Raw genomic sequence first — 20996 nt, 5'->3', positions numbered from 1 at the left:
GATCTCCATGTGGCTGCCCCTTCCTTGTGGTTCAGGTCTCAGCTTACAAGTCACCCCCTTGGAGTGCCCTTTGCTGACCAAATCTCATAAAACAACCCCTGCCACCTTTTTCTATCCCATTAGTCTACTTAAGGTTCTTTACAGCATACATCATTATATGACATCATTTGCTTGTGTTTATTGCCTTCCACAACTAGAGTGAAAGATCCATAAGGACATTGCTATATTTCCATCACCCAAAATATCCCCGGCACATAGTAGGTGCTCAATAAATGTTTGGGGAATGAATGATTGAAGTCCAAGTGAAAGAGTGTGCTGGCCCCGATTCAGCTATCATTGATTGCCTTTGGGAAAAAAAAAGTGAAAGCCTAGGTCCCACTCACCATAGTTCAACATCCTGCCCCTCCTGAGCCCAGGATCAGCAACTGTGATGACCCTAAAGACACCCACTCATCTGAAGACCCAGCATCTCTCTTACCTCATTTCCACAAATCAATGTTACAAACTTTCTGTTCCACACAAACTTGCACTAATGCCCTGCAGTGAATCACCAATATACCAAGAAGACTGTTTAACTCGTCAAAAATGAAAATTGTCAGCTATAGTAAATGCAAACCTAGAGCCTGAATGCTCTGCAAGGCCGAGACGCTGTCCCTCCCAGCTCCCCGGGATCTGGGAGCCAAGACATGACCAATGGGGAAGCATCCCAGGAGGGCGGACCACACGTGATCACAGGAGGCTGCATCTGCCAAGCCTAGAGAAGGCAAGGAGAAATAGTCTGCTCGTTGTGCCACGTGGCCACGGCCAGTAGCTTCAAGTGACTCCCAAAGCTTTGCCAGGAAGACAAAGGGGCTTTATTTGCTGGAAGTCCTCAGATTTAAAAAATAGTATGTATCAGTAATTTTGTCTTTTCCCGGAAAGTGTCAGTTCCATGGGTATCAACTAACGTGTTTTTGCTTTGCTAACTTCGGTGCTGGTCAATACTTGTAAGAGGTCCAGATAAAATGTAAGACAATGAAGATGTTGAGAATCTATAAGTATTCTTCAAACAGAACACTTCAATACATAGGTTTCCTCTGAACAGAAAATGATGTAACCAACTCCAACTCTAATTCCTGAGAATTTTAAAGTTGGCCTGGCCCAGGCACTTTAAGCTGACATTTAAATAGGCCTCGAACATTGTCTGATTATTCACAGCTTTGATCTTAAAGCTCCTATTCCAACCCATTTGTGAACCAGAACCCAAACCGCCCCAATCCCACAGGCTTCTGGCAGGGCCTCTCTCCAATCAGAACATAACCTTGCCTCCCCTCTTGACCAGGTCCACTGCCATAGGCTCTAATGTCAATACTCCCACTGTGTTCGTGTCAGTCCCAGGTGAGAAACCCAGACAGATCAGAAATCATTTATGCCCACACTTCCACCTGAACCAGCTATTCAGAACTCCTTGGCTAAGTGCGTGATGTGGGTCACTATAGCCATGAGGTCAGACTGCATCTAGTGATGACTATGAAGGTCCCACTGAGGACCCAGAAGCACTGGGTGAGATCTTTGCTCAGGGTCCTTCTGTGTCATTTGTCCAGTGTGGACACATAGAGACTGCATTACATGGCTAGAATCCACACGTAGGTTTCCACATCAAAGACTCCCAGTGGAGTAGATGGTGAAGCTGGGAGGAGCAGCATAGGCCTCAAGAGTTGAGGTTCTGGGGGCTCGTGGAGCCCAGCTGGGGAAAGCCTCGCCTCTGGCAGAGCTTCAGTGTGCATGGGCAGCTCAGTTCCTTTCAAAGAAGGACATGGAGGGCACCAAAGCCAAAAGAAGAATCACTCAAGAACCGAGCCAACTGTGCTCAGCTGGTAGGAGATCAGGCCAGAAGGGAGCACAAGGAATGTTAAAGACAAAAAAATAAAAACGAGGAAACCAGGATGGGAACCTGGAATTGGCATGGAAGCCATAGCAATTAGTGCAGTCACACTGGTGAGGCTTGGGAGTCCTAGGCTGCCTCTTAAAGTGGCAGCGACCTTGCAAAAGTTCTTCAGAGACTCTGGTACACAAACCTTTCATTATATCCACTTTCGCACGATCATGGCTTATATCATTATTATTGTGTGGTGTTCACTCAGTGACCTAAAAGGGCTAGGTCAGAGATTGTAAAAGCAAATGGTATGCAGCCCACAGATGAGGATTTTTTTTTTTATTGATGTTTTAATAGTTTTTAACATTGTGAAATTTTAGGTTGTACATTTTTGTTTGTCCATCACCATATATATGACTCCCTTCAGCCCTTGTGCCCACCCCCCACTTCCATTGCCCCTGGTAACCACAATGCAGTTTTCTCTGTTCATGTGTTGGTTTATATTCCACATGAGTGAGATCATACAGTGTTTGTCTTTCTCCTTCTGGCTTACTTCACTTAACATAATACCCTCCATGCTCATCCATGTTGTTGCAAATGGGACGATTTTGTCCTTTTTTATGGCTGAGTAGTATTCCATTGTATATATATACCACATTTTCTTAATCCAATCGTCAGTCGAGGGACACTTAGGTTGCTTCCACTACTTGGCTATGGTGAATAATGCTGCAATGAACATAGGGGTGCATAAGCCTCTTTGGATTGTTGATTTCAGGTTCGTTGGATAGATTCCCAGTAGTGGGATGGCTGGGTCATAGGGCATCTCTGTTTTCAATTCTTTGAGGAATATAATTTCTTAATCTTATTATTATTTTTTTATTATTTATTTTATTTTATTTTTTTGGTGAGGAAGCTCAGCCCTGAGCTAACATCCATGCCAATCGTCCTCTTGTTGTTGAGGAAGACTGGCCCTGGGCTAACATCTGTGCCCATCTTCCTCCACTTTTCTACGGGGCGCTGCCTCAGCATGGCCTGACAGGTGGTGCATCTGTGCGTGCCCAGGATCTGAACCTGGGCCGCCAGCAGCGGAGCGTGCACACTTAACCGCTACGCCATGGGCTGGCCCCAGATGAGGATTTTTTTAACGTGAATTATTTGCCAACATTTTTACATTGAGAAATTGTATGTAAAAATCTATATTTACAATCTCTTTTGAGAAATGTAAAAATCTGACAAAAGTGAGCCTGTAGTCCAGCATGGCAACATTCGGCCAGAGCTAAGTAGCAGATTCCTCTTTGGTGAGGCCACAGGCTCTAGGTTCACTGCTGTCCACCTGGACTGCTTCCTCATTTAAGCTGCTGGCCCAGCAGGAATTAGAGTTTGAGACCCCTGAGCTTAGCTATTAGTGCACCAAACAGTGGGTGCCCATGTTGTGGGGTCTGGGGTAACATTAATCGCGGTGGCTGATGTAATTGCTATTGTCCTTGTTGTCATTGTCCAGGGTTTGCTGCTGAAGATTCTATGTGGTACGATACCCATTTCAGGGGGACAAGATAGGCATAGATCTTCATTGCAGGAGATTTAAATCAACGGAAAGATCAACGTAGGCTGATTTTGTAAGATACTGCAAAAATTCAAAGTGACAATGATTGATGGGGTATAGGAACAGAGGCTCCATAAAGAGAGTGGGAGATCATAAACTGGAGGTTCATTGCTCACTGTCACATAGGGAATGAAAGATTCAGCCTACAGTCTCAGATACAAGACAGACAGATGCACCTGGCCCCTCTCCTGGGTTTTAGTTGTAAAGTCCTGGGATATCCATAAAGAGGAGAACCTCTGACTCCAAAGCCTGACCTCATGTCAACTCAGGAGGCCCCTAGGAGGGGGCAATTTTTGAGCACTTAGTATGTGCTTCATTGAATGATGTACTTCACCTACATTGGTTCACAGGGGAGGCAAATTGTGTAGACTGGGAGCCTGGGCTCATAGTTGGCTGACTGGGTTCAAATACTTGTTCCATCTTTACAAGTTGTCTGAACTTAGATATTTAAGCTCTTTAAAATGTCCTTTCCCAACCTGTAAAAGGGAAAATTAATAGTATACCTACCATCTTATTGTTAGGAGGATTAAATTAAAGGGTTTAGCATAGTAGCTGGCTTATAGTAAATACACAATAAATAACTATTATCGTTATGGTTATTACTAAGCCTCCTTCTTTCTATAAGGTGAGGAAACTGAAAGTCAAAAAGGGTAAGCAACTTGCCCAAGATTATCATATAATAAGTAATAGAACAAGTTCACCTGCCTGAGAATATCTGTGGTTCCGGCACCTTCTTCTCAATGATGTCTCAGGGCTGCCTGACAAAGAGTAAAGATCCTAAATGAGAAAGAGAGAAAGAGTTTAAGTAATGCTTTCAAAGTACAGCACTAAATCATTCCTGGTTTCTATAACTCTTTTTTTCTAAATCCCATTGTTCTACCCGTCAGTGAAGCCATTTTCCATGCACAAGCTAAGCCCAGTTCTCTGTGGAAAGACAATGTCACCCATCCCAGGCACAAGTCACGCTTAATAGAGGTGGCAGGACAGGTCACCAGCAAAGCTGCCTGGATCTCAGCCAGTCCTCCAGAAGGTGAACTCACTCCCACTCAACCCCACTGTCCTGGATGTTCTCCAGGAATGAGTGACAGGTCCTGCCATGTGGGCAGTCAAAGGCATGGGGGCAGTGGAGATCATATGGGAGATGGAAGAAACACATCAGGGATGGGCAAAAGCCAAACAGATAGCACGGCCTCACCGCAGGTGGCTAAGAAACCACAGAAGCAAGCTGACTAATCGGGCACACGTACAGCTGGGAGAACCAGGAAAGGGACAAGGAAGTCAAGTCCCAAAGGCACCAACTTGGCAAAGAACAACTGCAGCCAGAAAACTAACGGAGATGCTTGTGGACTAGGAAAGAGTCAAACCCCAGTGGTGTGAGGGGTTCAGGATTGGCGGCAAGGAGGATATGGAGCAGAAGTGGAATAATCAGGAATACACAGCAAGCAGCAGTTGAGAGCAGCAGCCAGAAGCTAGCTTGGCCAGGTCTAAAAAACCAGACCAAGGGACTACTAACACAAGGATGGTGGGCAAAGTTAGGAAGCCTATAGACTAACACCAAGGGGTCTTCTTTTGTCTCAGCAACGGTAAGAGACCAGTTGGATTTCTGTTGGAAGCAGTCGCCATCCCATTTCTCAGAGATATCCATTGTTAATGGGCATATGTACATATACACAAACATACATCTGTGTCCATATACAAATATACCCACATATATCTTCTCAGACATTCAAAAACGGGATTAGACTATACACGTGTTGTCCAATATTTCTTCACATAACCAGATCAGGAACATCTTTCCACGTCTGTGAACGTACTGCTGCATGATGATTTTAGTGGCCTAGTCGTATGCTATCATGTATATGAAGCACAACCTACTTAGGCACTCCCTACTGAAGGGCATGTACAATAGGGGATGTATAGTTTTTCACTGTTATAAGCAATACTATAATTATCATCTATTTCCTTGGGATTAATTCCTGGATGTAGAATTTGTAAATCAAAGGACATGGCATTTTTAAATCTTTTACTACATAAGAAAAAAAAAGTGAAAGGCTGCACCAATTTACCCTCTCACAAGCAATATGAAAGGACAGTTTCTCTACACCCTCCCCAAAACTGGGTATTATTATTTTGCCAATTTGCTAAGAAAAGAATGCCAAGTCACTTTGCTATCTGCATTCCTCTGCTTATTAAAGAGATTGAACATTTTTATAAGTGTATTCATGACTCCTAGGTACAAGATTGATCCTTCTACTGAAAGATGGCATTGAAGTGGTGGGTGAAACTAGCTGGCCAGCTGCTCAGACCTGGCCCTAAAGAGAGATTTCGTCTTCATGTCTGCAGGTTCTATCAAGGGTCCCAGAGACTGTACCTCAGCTTTGCAGATGCAAAACCTGACTTCTTCTGTTGACCCAAGTGTGGCACTATTATTGGCTATGGGAACAGATGTTCACTAAACCAGGATGTTAACTATCAGCTTACAATAAAGAAATATAGTCTTTCTAATAATGGGAATATTCATGTCCAATATCTAGGATACTCTTCTGGAGAACAAACTAGGAATCAGAAGGTTATTTAATTAATAAAAACTTATCCCCAGAGACAGAAAGGAGCAGCGAGAGAGCATTTCTAGAGACCAGAATATATCTGCAGACAGTTAGAGTCCCACCCCCTGAGTGATTCTTTCTCTAGTTCCATATGTCTTGAGGACAATTACTCTCACCAAGCAGATCCAGAGACCCACTCCCTTCATAGACATGGCCAGGAGAGGGGTCTGTGGCTGTGGATGACCCACATGATGACCAAACTAACAACTTCAGTCTCAGTTACCTCCTGCTCCAACCTGTAAAATTAATCAGCCACATAGGCCCATGGGCACCAGTAGCCTCCATTAACACCCTGTTCTAACCTTCTGGTCCAATCAATCAATCAATATCTTTCTTCTCTCTCTCTCTCATACACACACTCTTGATTTCTTTGATTTCTCATGCAGTGGTACAAATGTTTTCTATTTTGCTTTAGGCTTCTTTTATCACATGAATCCGTTTTGTCTCCCCAGCTTACACCTGCCTGAGACCACCCCCTGGTTCTAAAATTGGGATGTTTGTTCCCTGGAAGGCTCACCAAGGTTTGCTGAGTTATACTTAGAGCGAGAGGATAAACATGGCTTATCTAAGAAACTCATTTTTCTAAATGTCACATAATGTAGAACATCTCAAAAGTAGAGAAAACATATATAGCAGAATACAAAATATATAGTATTCATATCAAATATTATTTTTGAAAAAAATAGAGATTCTCAGAAATTCCAAGTTGCCTACCATGTCTGATTTAACCCCTAACCAGCCTTCACCCTCCGACCTCCACACCGCACCATGGGAGGGCTATGCAACCAAGCTCCTCTGCCTCTTAAGAGCACTTTGGTGGGAAAATTTAGGAAGCACTAATAATCCGTTAGGGTAAAGGTTAAGAGCAAAGATCAGATAGACCTGAGGTCAGAAGGACCTGGCTTGGAAAACAGCACCCCCTTTACTAGTTGGGTGTCTTCGAGTGAGGAATTTAATGCCTCTAGGCCTCAATTTCCCCATTTGCTGAAGGGAATAATAACAAAATAATTGATAGAATGTCAGATAGTCATGGGAGTTTATAAAATTTGCAAAATTAATTTTTAAAAATTTATTTATAACTGATCTCGGCTCAGCTCTTGGGCTTCCATTTCTGTTGATAGTGGAAAACTTTTACTCCCCCAGTATAAGATAATTCAGTCTTTTCTAATTCAAGACTTTCTTTGGGGGAAAATATTGACTTAAATTCAAATTCACCCCTCAAACTTCTTCATCCCTGGAAGGCATCTGAGTACAAGGGGATTCTTCATGGTATTAGGATGGAGCAGTGTCTGTCACATCAGTGCCCCACTGCTGGAGTTCATATCTGTTCTGGTCCCAGTGGTAGAAGTGTCCACGCCAGCCACAGGCACAGCCTGGAGTCAGCAGGGAGAAGGCAGGCCTCCTTGTTCCACCCCTGGGTTGATCTAACATTGGTGGTCTCTGCTACCATGCCTAGGTGGTGTGTGGTTTTCTCTGGCAGGATTCAGCTGCCTCCCAGCCTCCTGGTATGCAGACCCTCAAAGGAGCAGCCAAGCCTCCCTGTGAGGCGCATGCACCACTGGGGTGTCCTCCTTGGTGTCTCAGTCGAGTATCTCCTGGGCACACTGGCACTCACTCCTGGGCTAATGCTCACACTTCCTCCACTCAAGGAGCTGGAGTGGAGGTGGGGGAGGTTTGGGGGTGAGGTTTTTGTGAAGTCTGGTAGATATTCTCCCAAGGGTGGGAACATCTAGAACCCAGGACAACTCTGCCATTCATGAAGAAACTTCCTGGTTTATCCCCTGCTGAAAACTCTAACTCTGAGGAACATGTCCAGGTAAGACGTAGGACCTTTGAGGCCAGCTCTGAGCCACAAGCTATTCAAATAGCAGTTGCACATTAAACAAAAGTCGTCATGGGTTCCCAGCCCACGAAAAGTACAGGAAACAAAATTAAATAGAAGTTTTAGTGATCGAAAGTGAAATAGCTACTGACGAAATAGCAGACAGAGAACACTTATAAACTTGAAACTTATACAAATCACGGCTTGAAATGATACTTATCTCTAAGTAGCATGAGAATTAACTAATGTTGAGCTCCTACACAATGTAAGTGATATATAAATGCTAAACAATTTACGTTTGCTGAACCACTTAGGATGCTTACTGAAACATCATGCAATACTGACATTCTAGAAGATTAATCCCCCCCAAAAAGCAAATGACTTCCAAAGTGGCTTGACAAATGACAAGGAAATAGTAGTTTTATGAATCTGATACTGATGTTTTGCATGAGAATGGAACAAACATTAAAAGATAAAAATCTATCAATAACTCCAGGATAATATTATGGTGTCTGGGTAGCTGCACCTGGCTTTCTGGAGAAAGCCATACCAAAATAACAGCTTTCCCTAAACGTGCTGGCTCATGAAGAAATGGATTTGCTATTTCAGCAAACATTTTGTGAACACTTACATGCTGGTACTATGCTTAATGTTGGGAATACAAAGATAAATAAAGCATGACTCCTGCCCTGAGGGCGCTCACTCTCACTTGCTATTTTGCCTATGTCCTCTATCTTCAGAACTAGGACCATCCCTGGGACTTCCTCAGTCTCCCTGACCTCAACAACCTGGCAGTCACCCTGTACTCCTCCATGTCCCTCAAATGCCAAATACAATTAGTCACCAAAACCAAGGGTCACTGCTCCAATCTCTCCTTGGTTGCGAGTCGCCCTTGGGGCAATAACTCCCCTGAACTTCCAGGCTGCCTTGGCATTGGAGAAGGCCTTGAACAGAGAAGCAAGGAGGGCCTGAAACTGTCCTCCACAGCTGCAGTGAAATCACAGGGAGACTCAGGGATGTGACATGGGGCACTCAAGTGTCTGTTCCACCAATTGTCCTAGTCAAGGAGGGCCATAGGGCAGAAAGATGATGACATGAGCATTAAATGGGGAGATAGTGGGGATAAGAGACTAGGGAGGGGTGGGGGAAAAAAGAGCAAGAAGGTGGAGAGAACAGGGACAGGACGGAGATGGAAAAGAGAAAGGAAGGAGTCCGGAAGCCAAGCGAGAGGCAGCAGTTAGGATCCCAGGAAAAGTTCAATCTACCTGCTCAGTGGAACAGGATGAAGGGCAGAGAGTAGATTTTCAGACAAATAAGACAGTGCCAATTATCAAAACAGGGTTAGGAGCTCTTATGGGCCTGCAGGTATGTCTCCTAGTGGACTTTCAGATAATGGAGGTGAAAGTCAGGAGGGTATCATGAAACCTAGTTGAGAAAATTAGAAAAAAAAAAAAAAGTGACACTGGGCTTCCCCCCAAACTACTGTCATATTCCAAACAGAAGGATCTGAGAATTTTAAATTTTAAATTTGCAACTTCAAGGAAGGATAAGCAAAGGCAATTACCTGGCTTTTATGTCCCACAATGATTGGCAACTTTTACTGCTGGAAAAAGTGTGATTCTTGCACTGGTCTGAGATTCCTAATGCAGTGTGACTGGGGGTTGAGGGTAGGGGAGAGAGCCAGCACCTGGAAGGCCTCTCTCCTTCAAAACTACCTTTCTCACCACCTCACTGATGCCTGAAATTCTGGTTTTGTTTCGGTAGAAGGAAAGAAATGACGACCAGATGTTGAGCCTATCCTGTGTTAGCTCTATGCAAGGGGATTTACATACATTATCACGTTTACTCCTCACGACATCCTCTGAGGAAAAGATGTTGAATCCTCATTTTACAAATGAGAAAATTAAAGCTGAGAGTAGTTAAGAAACACTTCCAAGGTCACACAGCTAATTAGAGGCAGAGCCACAACTCAAGCTATATCTTTCTGCATCAAAGTTTCCAGTTTTTCCCCTATATCATGCTGCATCCATTGGGCTTAACACTTTATCTCTTGGTAACAATGCCATCACCCCTAAAAAGAATCACACACTTTCAGGCGTCACTAACTTTGCTCATTCATTCCATGCACATCTACTGAGCACTTTGTTAGATTCATTCATTCAAGGTATTTGCAGAGTCCTACTATGTGCCAGGCACTGTGTTAGGCACTGGGGATACCTCAGTGAATGACCTGCATGTGATCCCTGTGCCCTGGTAGGAGAAAGAGACACAAAACAATTAAATTAAAAAAAATACAAATTGTGGCATGTGCTAGGAAGGAAATAAACAGGAGGCTGAGACAGAGAGTACTAGGGCATGGGTGGCCTGCACTGGAAAGTGACATTCAAGACAAGCTCTGAAGAATGAGAAGGGCGGCCATGGAAGCTGGGAGAAAGGGATTGTAAGCAGCAGGAACAACCCCAGAAAATATCCCGGAGCATGAAACAAGCTTAAAGAAGGCTTCTCTGACTGGAGAATGGTGAGTACAGGAAATGAGTTTGCAGGGTGCTTGAGAAACAGACGGGACTGATCCTACAGGGCTTTGTAGGCTCTTTCGGGATTCGGGGTTTTATGCTATGGGCAAAAGAAGCCATGACGAATTTCAGTCAGAGAGCGGACGTGATCCAACTATGTTTTTAAAAGACTTCTCTGGCTGCGCATGCAAAATGGACTGTTGGAGGCCAGTGGTAAAGACAAGGAGAACAGTTAGGAGACTGCTGTAATATTCCAGGAAAGAGACAAAGAGGGCCTGGATTCCAGTGCTAGCACTAGAAGTTGAGGGAAGTAGCTGGCTCTGAGACCGCTCGGAGGCTGAACCAAGAGGACTTGCTAATAGATCGGATATGGGAAGAGAAGAAGGTGACTGTTGGGTTTCTGCTGGAGCAATTAGATGGATAGTGGGGCCATATGTTGAGATGATTTGATAAGGGAAATAGGGGAACATAGTCTTGATTTTGAACTCTTAAGTTTCTGAAATTCAACTTGTCTATGAGACATCCAAGTGGAGATACCTAGTAAAAATCCGGCTCTGTGAGTCTGGGGCTCAGAGGAGAGATCAGCTCAGGAGATACCAATTTTGGAGTTGGAAGAATGAACAAAGAGAGAGGAGAACCCAAGGAAGAAGCTGATATTCAGACATTTAGTGCAGGAGGAAGATGCTGCAAAGAAAATGAGAAGGAGCAGCCAGTGGGGTATGAAGTGAACCAGGAGAGAATGATTTCATGGAAACAAAGGACACCATCATGGGCATCATTCTAAGGTTGCTGAGAGGTGAAGGAAGCAAGAGTAAAATGATGAATGAGACAGAACGCTCATCTCACAAGAGTTCATGGTCTGATGTGAAAGACCGATATGATTGATGAAGGAATAAAAAGCTAGCGTAACATTTATTGAGCACTTGCTATGTGACAGGAACTATGCTAAATTATCTACATGCGTTATCATCAAAGCTCCAGTGAAGTAGAAATCATTATTACCCTCATTTTACAGATGAGGAACTAAGGCTCAGAAAGAGTTGGTAGTTCAGCAAAGGTCACAGAGCTGGAAAGAGGGGGAGTCAGGGGGCCAGCCCGGTGGCGCAAGTGGTTAAGTGCGTGCACTCCACTTCGGTGGCCCAGGGTTCACAGGTTCGGATTCCGGGGGTGCACCAATGCACCGCTTGTCAAGCCATGCTGTGCCAACGTCCCATATAAAGTAGAGGAAGATAGGCACAGATGTTAGCCCAGGGCCAATCTTCCTCAGCGAAAAAGAGGAGGATTGGCATCGGATGTTAGCTCAGGGCTGGTCTTCCTCACCAAAAAAAAAAAAAAAAAAGAGGGGGAGTCAGGATTTAAAGGTAGGCAGTGTGACTCCCAAGGTACACTCCTAACCACAAAGGTACCCACCTCTAGTTGGAGACATAGACATGGAGCCCACTCCCTTATTACTCCCCTTGGTTCTTTCCTGCCTGACCTACTCCTCTCCCTGTTCCCATATAGGTCCTTTCTCGGAACCTGGGATGGCTCTTCTTCCTGCAGTGACCTTGTTCAATCACCACCTTGTAGGCATGATGCTCAGAGAGGCAGCCCCAGCATTGGGGCTCTCATGGCAGCGAGCTTTCAAGTCCCCTCCAGCCCCTCACAGCTACAAGCTTTGCCTTACCAGGACACTAAACCTCTCTCAAGGTCCCCATACGTGCCCAAAACCCAAGATCTCGCAGAGGGATATTTAATCTTCATTTTAAACCAGAAACTGACAGATCGGTCTCAGGCACTTTGGACGCTGGTTGACTTGGCAGAGCAGCAAAGGGAGTAATCATTGCTGATAAAACTGAGAAAAATGGAAGAAAAAGCAATTTTAGCTTAAATTGTTTCCTATAAGACAGTTTTGAAGGTAAAAGGTACTATCTTCTTGTCAGTGTCAACATTCCTCTCACTGGATAAGTGAAATTATGTTTCTACCAGTGACGAAATCTCTCCAAAAGGAAGGTGACATTTTGTTTGGTTTCTGGCAAGGAAAGATTAGGTTGATGAAACTGGTAACTGTATGGATGCATAAAAGAACATTTGCATAGGACACAAGTGAACATCACTAAATTTCTACTGTCTGCAATGAGTGCATGCCCAGAACTCTTAAATCTTGCTACACTAATATGGCTCAATTGACTTGATGAATATTTTTCACTGAATTTGTGCCAGCTGTTTGGGTGACAGATACAGCCAGAGACTGTAAGCTACTGCTTTCTCTCTATTACCTATTATCCAAACTCATCACCTAATTGTCAGCAGCCAATATCCAGATAGACACCTTTGCTCTCTCCTCCATAACCTCCAGCCGTACCATCTTGCTGATCCAGCACCGTAGTCTATCACTAGTTCATCTGAGTTCAATTGCATCAAAAATTCAAAAGGAGTTTAAGCAATGCCTCATCCTGCACGAAAATTCAACATTCAAGGCTCCTGACCCGAGGGTGCCAGGCACTGCATTTCCAGCTGCACTTTGTCTCCCTCTGTGTGATGGATGACATGCCAACTGAGCCCATGATAGTTAATGCCTTCACCTCCAAGTGTAGGTCCCCAAGACCTAGAGCTGCAGAAAGAACCAAAGGAATTGCTCTGAAGTGTTAAAAGCAATTCCCTCCTGTGGGAGAGAACCAAGACCCCTTTATTTCATAGCTGGTGAGCTGAAGCTTGCAATTGCTTGGCATCTAGCATGGGTTTGCATCCAGAAAACCAGAAATGAGAAATAGAAGCAGAAGCACAGCTTGGGCACACATCAATGTGTCTGAACTTAGCAGAAGTGGAATTCTCTAAGATATTAAGGAGCATTTGTGTCCCACCTCATGGTACAGCTCTGGGGCTGTTCTCAGATCTTGTCATGGCTGATTCTTCTCAAATTACCAGTTGATCTAAGTCACGTGCACCTTTTGGAAAGTTGTAAATGTGGAGCTCGCGCCAAGCCGAAATCACAAATATATGAGAAGCAGAGAAGGGGGAAGAGAAAAAAGTGAAGGAAAATTCAGAAAGAAGAGTTTAACAATTTTCACAGATTCATCCAAAGAATATAAGCAAATGTCATTTTTATTTCCAAATAATCATACAAATAAATAATAGGAACTGAAGTAAAAAAAAAAAAAAAGTTTTTTCTAAATTATGCCATTATACAAGGCATTATATTTTCTCCCACTTCTCTCCTCTTCCTCCTTCTCGACTCCCACTCTGCCTCTAAATACAGCACATTTACAACCTAAGATGTGGCTGATTATAATATGCAACATTATTTTGTGAGCCATCAAGAAAGAAAAAAAAAATGCTGCCAATTAAACCCTGAGACATACCTTGGTTTCAGAGATGTTAAAATGTGTAAAAGAGCATTTATCATAAAATCTATGAACCACAGCATAAACACGCACACACACACATCACACGCGTCAATGAATTTCTCCAGCAAAGGTGGAAAAACTGTCATCAAGAACCAATTTTCCAAACAGGCTAGATTTGTGCCACTCCTAAAAAGGAGGGAGTGGGGAGTATGAAGTTTATTTTATGGCATATATTTGCTGCCTAAAGACCACACAGAACACCACTGACAGATAATGGACCATGTTTCATATCTGAGAAATGTGTCTTATTTTTAAAACTGAAAGCAGAGAAAGTCATTATTTTCATCATACCTGTTCCTCTTTGTTTCCCTCATTTTCCATTTTCCTCTTTTCTTTACATTCATCTTTATTCTCACTCTCTCTTTGTTGGTTTTTTTTTTTTTTTACTTAAAATCTCATTTAGTTGTCTCCATATCTCATTAATGTGTCTGCCTCAAAGGTCCTTAATAATAACATATTGTACATGTTTATTACACTTGATGGGAAGTAATTTTATTGAAGCCACTTTTGTCTCCTCGTTTGCAAGTAATCTTGTGTCTCCACACCGGTAATACTGTCCCTAAGAAGGCAGTATTTTTAGTGTTATACTTGTTTGTTATACCCAGGGAGATGATAATGAGAATTCATGAGGCTGAAAAGTAGGTACAGAGACTCCATCTCCAAAACAACCACAACCCAGTGCCTGACTATAATGAAGATGATTTATATTCATTTGGCATAATGTTCCTGACAGCTAATAGGGGCCATTTTCTCTTCAAGACTAAGGATTTGTTTAGATCAACTTACTTGTTGCATTGGTTATTTGTTAAAGCCTTAACTAGATCACTCATACAAAAAGTTGGCGCCAATTAATTGAAATTTAATTATTCATCAAGTAAACATTTATTAAATGTCCAACCTTTGTCCAGACATTCTGACAGGCACCGAGAACAGGTCAATAGCTAAGATATAGTCCCTGACCTCAAGTTGAGCAGAAAAGGGAAACACATATGAATTAAACATGGCCCAACATATGAGTCCCTGTCAGCTGCTATAACAAAATACCGTAGACTGGGAGGCTTATAAACAACAAACATTTATTGCTCACAGTTCTGGAGGCTAGAAATCTGAGATCAGGGTGCCAGCATGGTTTAGTGACGGCACTCCTCCAGGTCACAGACTTCTCATTGTCTCCTCACATGGTGGAAGGGGCTAGGGAGCTCTGTGGGGTCTCTTTATAAGAGCACTAATCCCATTCATGAGGGCCCCACCCTCACTACCTAATCACCTCCCAAAGACCCCACCTTCTCACACAATCACATTGGGCATTAGGATTCAATATGTGAATTTGAGGGGGGACACATAGCACCCAACAACCCTCAGACAATTAAATTAGCACTGTCCCTCCCTTATTTCCCCCACTTGACTAGCAATTACTACCTCCTCTAGATTCCTGTTGCCCTCAACTAAGACAGCCCAAGCCTGTGTCTACAGTATTCCCACTTCCTAATCCTACAAACACCCACAAAATATAACTTAAGAAAGAAAGAAAAATGGAAGCATCAATGAGAGACATAGTCTATTCCATTATTTATGTCCTCTGTTTCATTTCTCTGAGCCTTCAAACAGAAACTAGAACATGTCTCAATTTCGCAATAATTTATTATGGAGATTTTCAAATATGTGAGGTAGAAAGAATAGACTATGAACTCCAAGTACTTATTCCCAGCTTCAATAATTAACAACAATTCTGCCATTTTGATTTCATCTCTGCCCTCCGCCTTTTTTCTTATTGGATTTCAAAGCCTAGATCTCCTACCATTTCACCCAGAATTACTTCAGCATGTATCTCTAAGTGATGGGGACTTTTTTCCTTTAAACTTCACCACAATGCCATTATCTCATCTAACAAAATTAACAAGAATTTCTTATTATCACCTAATAACCTGCCTCATTTTCCCCTGATTATCTCAAAAATGTACTTGTTAATACAGTTAATTTCTTCAAATCAGGATCCAGAAAAAGTCCAAATAGAATTTGTTTGATTAGTCTTTTAAGTCTTTTTTTATCCAAAACAGTTTTCTCTCCCTTTCTTCTCCATGCCATTTATTTGTTGAATAAAATTAGTCATTTGTCCAGTGGCTGAATGCATCCTTGTGGAGTCATCCAACACATTCCCCTTTCCTCTGTATTTTCTATAAACTGGTAGTTGGATCTAGAGGCTTGATTACATCTAGGTTCAATATTTTTAGCAAAAAGATGCCATAGACAATGCTGTGATTTCCTATTGCATCACACCAGGAGGCACAGAATGTCTGGCTGTCCCACTTTTCATGATAATCAATGGGTTCAGGTGATGTCAACCTGATTCCCCCACTAAAAAGTCTCCCCATGAACTTTCACCTAGTGTTTGTGTGGCCATTGATAATCATTGCCTGGAGCCCCTATTCCATTAGGGATTTTATTTAGATTAATTGATCCTTTCAACAGAGTGAGATAATTTACCCTTGAATTGGTAAACCAAAAAAAACTAAAGTTCAAAACATTTTTTAAAGCACCAAAATACACTTGAGACAGTTATCCAAAAAAAAGATAAAAGTGGCAGTTTTCAACCCATAGATTCCTGAACCTCTTTTGAGAACAAGAATCCTGTTTCAATGTCTAAAAATTTCACAGACCCCCTACTTGATAGTAGTTGTCCTTTGAATACTAATTGATTAGAAAAATATAAATGATGAACAGCTTCTATGAATTCAGTGCCCCTCTAAACAGATTTCTATCATATTGATCATAACAGTACTCTATATACACTTGAAATATAGGAAAGCGTGTGTGTCATAGAGATAAAATAAAACATTTAAAATTATACAGGTTGCAATCTTTCCCCCTTCTGTCTTACCTCCCAAATAATGCCCTCTCCAGAGAGGAAAGATTCCAACCTGCTCATCCAGCCCCGTGCTCTCCTCTGGAGTACAGATTCCCAGTAATGACCTAAGAGGCGGGAGGGTATGGCTGATTCAGCCCAAAGAAGCCAGGGAGGTTGAGTTGATAAACACAATAAAGAGCTGATCAAGAAAGAGAGACTGGTGGGGGGAGAACTTCTTCAGGCTAAGTGTCAGAGAGTCTGAGAAAGTACACAGAGAGCAAAAAGCAAGATTTTCTGTCCAGATTTGCTCCCCTACCCATCCTCCACCCTTTGATACTTTTAAAGGAGACTGCAGAAGCCTCAAATTCCTATTCCACTTATTCTGGACACCAGGATTTTACATGACTTACACATGTATGTGTGAGACATAGCCCTGACTCAGCTAACAATGTTTCCTTACAGATCTATAAGGAATAACTCTAGGAAGCTCCTTTCCTTCTCCCCACTCCACTGGGGTCCACAGTCCAGCAACTGCCCACTATGAGTATCTGGTACTTTGGTTCCTAACACATCACCTATAGGCTCTACCATCATCATCCCACAATAATATTAACAGTACTCTCCATTAAGTGCGTTGTCTACATAAATCCAGAGGGCAAATAAGCATATTCCCTCCATAAGGGCAACTTTTAAGCTAGAGGTTGATCCCCCAAGACCGACCAGACAGCCCAAGGCACCATCAGTCCTTGTGATCATCAAGGTAAGGAACCCCAATGGTCTTCTTTCCCACTGGGGCCAAAAAAACACACAGTGCTACTGCCTGGCTAGGCTGGTTGCTCACAAGACAAGCTAGGAGGCTAATTGGGTCAGTGATCTAAACTCTGATGTTTGCAACACACACTCGGGAGCCCCAAACTCAAGCCTCCTTCCTCCAAACAACACACCATTTGATGTTTCTGCTGATATTCTTCACTCAGTCGAAGGCATTTTACTCAAGAACTCATGAAGTGAAACTTTTGAAATTGTGAAGGAATGAAGCAATTTGTTGCAAGCAGAGCTGGCTTTACAGACACGCTGAAAAGATGGGGATCAGCTTCAATCCATCAATCAGAAAGAATTTGCAAAACATCTTGAATGAGTCAGTTCCCTGGAAAGACAGCTCAGAAGAGGGGTTGAGGGGCAGAGTGGACCTGAGGAGAATGGTAAGGCTGCCAACTAAACAAGGGTTCCTGTCCCAATCCTCAACTCCAATTCTGTTAACAGAGCTCTTTCCCCAATATTCAAAAAAAACAGAGGGGACAACTTGCCATGAGACAAAAGGCTAAATTCACTGTCTTCATCAAGCCTCTAACCCAATATTCTTCTTAACGTTTTTTTAGAATTGCTCAGCCAGAACATACTCCTGAAATGCAAATCAGGCGGAAAAAAACAGAACAATATCATGGTGATACTGATTCCAGCCTTGAGAAATGAATCTTGACAAGAAGAGCCACTGTGTCTGTCTCCCTCCTCCCCTAAGTGAAATTGGACAGTAACAAAGTCAGGCTCAGCATTCATTCATCCAACAAATGCTTATTGGACGCCCCTGTGCTAGCGGATACAGAGATGAACAGGACCAAGCACCAGTCCACAATTTCCTGATCTAACTATGACACTAACCCCAGAGCCACACAATGTGATGATGCCAGAGTAGAAGCGAGTCTACCATGCTACGGGTGGCGCATCCTAATTTTTCAGTGGGGAGTAAGGGAAAGCTAGGTAGGCACTTTAGAGTCTTGCTTTTGCTCTTGATTAATTGCAGCTGCAGGCTCTGGCTCTGAGATAAGAAGAGACTGGGTCCCACTTATCCCCCAAGAAATTCCACGTCTCAGCTTTCCAGGTTTTCCAAGGTCAAAGCTTTTACCCAAGAATTGCAGTCACCTGAGGAGAGCAATTTCTATAGAAAGAGGAGAGTGACTTACTCAAAGCCAAGACCTCCTCCCCAAGGTGATTATAGAGGAAGAAAGAAGAAAGGTGACTTTTAACAAAGATCTACTCCAGATAGGTGAGGGACAGCAAAGATGAGATGAGAAAGGTGAAGTCCGGGCCCTATTTTATTAATTAAAACTTTTATTGAGATAATTGTAGATTCACATATGGTTGTAAGAAATAATGCAGAGAGATCACTTGTACACTGTTTCCAGTCTCCCCCAATGGTAACATTATGAAAAACTATACTATACTACCACTGTCATAGGATATTGACATTCATACAATCCGCCAGTCTTATTCAGATTTCCCAGTTTTACTGTACTCATTTTTGTGAGGGTCTATTCAGTTCTATACAATTTCATCACCTGTATAGCTCATGTATCCACCACGACAGTTCCAACACCAAAGGGCCTTGTGTTGCCCTTTTATGACCACACCCACCTCCCTCCCTCCACCCCTAACACCTGGTAACCACTAACTCTGTCTTCTATTTCTAACTGTTATATAAATGGAATTATACAGCGGGTAGATTCTTGGGATTGGCTTTATTCGCTCAACATAATGCCCTGGCTATTCATCTAAGTTGTTGCATATACCAATAGTTTGTTCTTTTTTATTGCCGAGTAGATTCTACGGGATGGATATACTATAGTTTAACTCTTTACTCATTGAAGGACATTTAGATTGTTTCCAGTTTGGGGCTATTATGAATGAAGCTGCTTTGTACACATTCATATACAGGTTTTTAAATGCACAGCACCATGGAATTTAGAGACCACGTTCTGAAACAGGCTCCATTTTTAAATGGCCACTGAGCACTGGGGCTCACTGTGCACAGATGAACTGTGGAGGTAACGCATTTCCATCCCTTAGATGCTGGGCTGGCTGCCGAGTCCCTGGGCTTCAAGAGTGTGTCACCATGTGCCCTCCAGTCAGCACTAGGACTGGCTTGAATGAGTCTCAGCAGCGCTGGCAGGAAGGCACACCACGCGTCCGATGCTGCTCGGTATGGCTTCTAGGTATCCCACATCCCTGTGCTCCCTAGGCTTCTCCAACCATAATGTACAAAGGAAGCACCTGGGGAGTTCCTGCAATGCAGATTCCTGGGCCCCACCCCAGAAATTCTGATTTAGTCAGTCAAGGGTGAGCCTAACAACCTGCATTTATAACAAGCTAACCGAGTGTGGCTCCCTGGCCCCTCCCCCTTCCTGGTGTTTACATTTTTGTGTATTCCTCTTCTGGAGTGTGGGTGGGACCTATGACTTGCTTCTCAACCAAAAGAATATGACAAAGGTGATGGAATCTCATTCCTATGATTAGGTTATGTTAGATAAGCCTCCATCTTGCCAGACTTGCTCTGGAGACCCTCCTTGCCAGCTTGATGAAGCAAGCGGCCATGTTGGGAAAGCCCATGTGGCAAAGAACTGCAGGCAGCCTGTAGAAGCTGGGGCAGCCTCCAGCCTCCACCAGCAAGAAGACCATCAGTCCTATGACCACAAGGACATGAATTCTGCCCACAACCTGAGTGAGCTTGGAGGTGGATGCTTCCACAGCCCGGGAAGTCAACATCTTGATTGCAGCCTCCTCAGAAACAAAGCTGAGAATCCAACTGAGCCCTGCCCAGACTCCTGAGACACAGAAGCTAAGATAACAAATCTAGGTTGTTTTAAGCTACTAAATTTGTGGCAATTTGTTACATGGCAATAGAAAACAAACAGACCAGGTTTTATGGACTGAATATTTGTGGCCTCCCACAAATTCATCCATTGAAATCTAATCCCCAAGGTGATGGCATTTGGAAGTGGGGCCTTTGCAGGCGATTAGGTCACAAGGCCAGAGCTCTCATGAATGGAATTAGTGCCCTTATAAGAAGAGGCCAGAGACATAGCTCAATTTTTTTCAGCCATATGAGCATACAAGGAGAAGTTGGCAGTCTGCAACCCAGAAGAGGGCCTTCATCAGAACTCAACTATGTTGGCACCTGATCTCGGACTTCCAGCTTCCAGAACTGTGAGAAATAAATATTTGTTGTTTAAGCCACCCTGCATATAGTATTTTGCTATAGCAACCTGAGTTGACTAAGACACCAGGTGACTCCTATTTACACAGCAACAGATAACCAACATACCAAGTGACCCAGATGCAGAGTAGCAGGCCCTACCCTGGACCACGCCTTCAGAACCACTGACCCAAAACAAGGTGAGGTTGAGCCTCCTTAAAAGAAACTCCTGCCTTGAACCAAACCCTAGAGATCTTCTTGACATTAAAGACCTGCCTATTGCCTAGGGGGGATCCTTCAATTCTTCAAGAGTACTCTGGAGTTTGAGTAACAACTGCCTTCTGTCCCCTAGGCTGCCATCTGACTCTCCTACCCTGAGGTGGCCCAGGATCATAC

General features: G+C 43.2%; 1 long non-coding RNA gene across 1 annotated transcript in view; it reads right to left on the bottom strand.

Annotated features, from left to right (window-relative positions):
* Nucleotides 1-4168: 4168 nt before the first annotated feature.
* Nucleotides 4169-20996, bottom strand: part of LOC131410691 (uncharacterized) — an 83523-nt gene continuing 66695 nt past the window's right edge. The window contains exon 3 of the long non-coding RNA XR_009221386.1: nt 4169-4235. This is a non-coding gene — a long non-coding RNA (uncharacterized LOC131410691). The remainder of the gene's footprint in view (nt 4236-20996) is intronic.

This window comes from Diceros bicornis, chromosome 10 (assembly GCF_020826845.1).
Source record: "Diceros bicornis minor isolate mBicDic1 chromosome 10, mDicBic1.mat.cur, whole genome shotgun sequence".
NCBI lineage: Eukaryota > Metazoa > Chordata > Mammalia > Perissodactyla > Rhinocerotidae > Diceros > Diceros bicornis.
The sequence above is the reverse complement of the archived record's forward strand: the minus strand, read 5'-3'. Positions and strand labels throughout refer to the sequence as shown.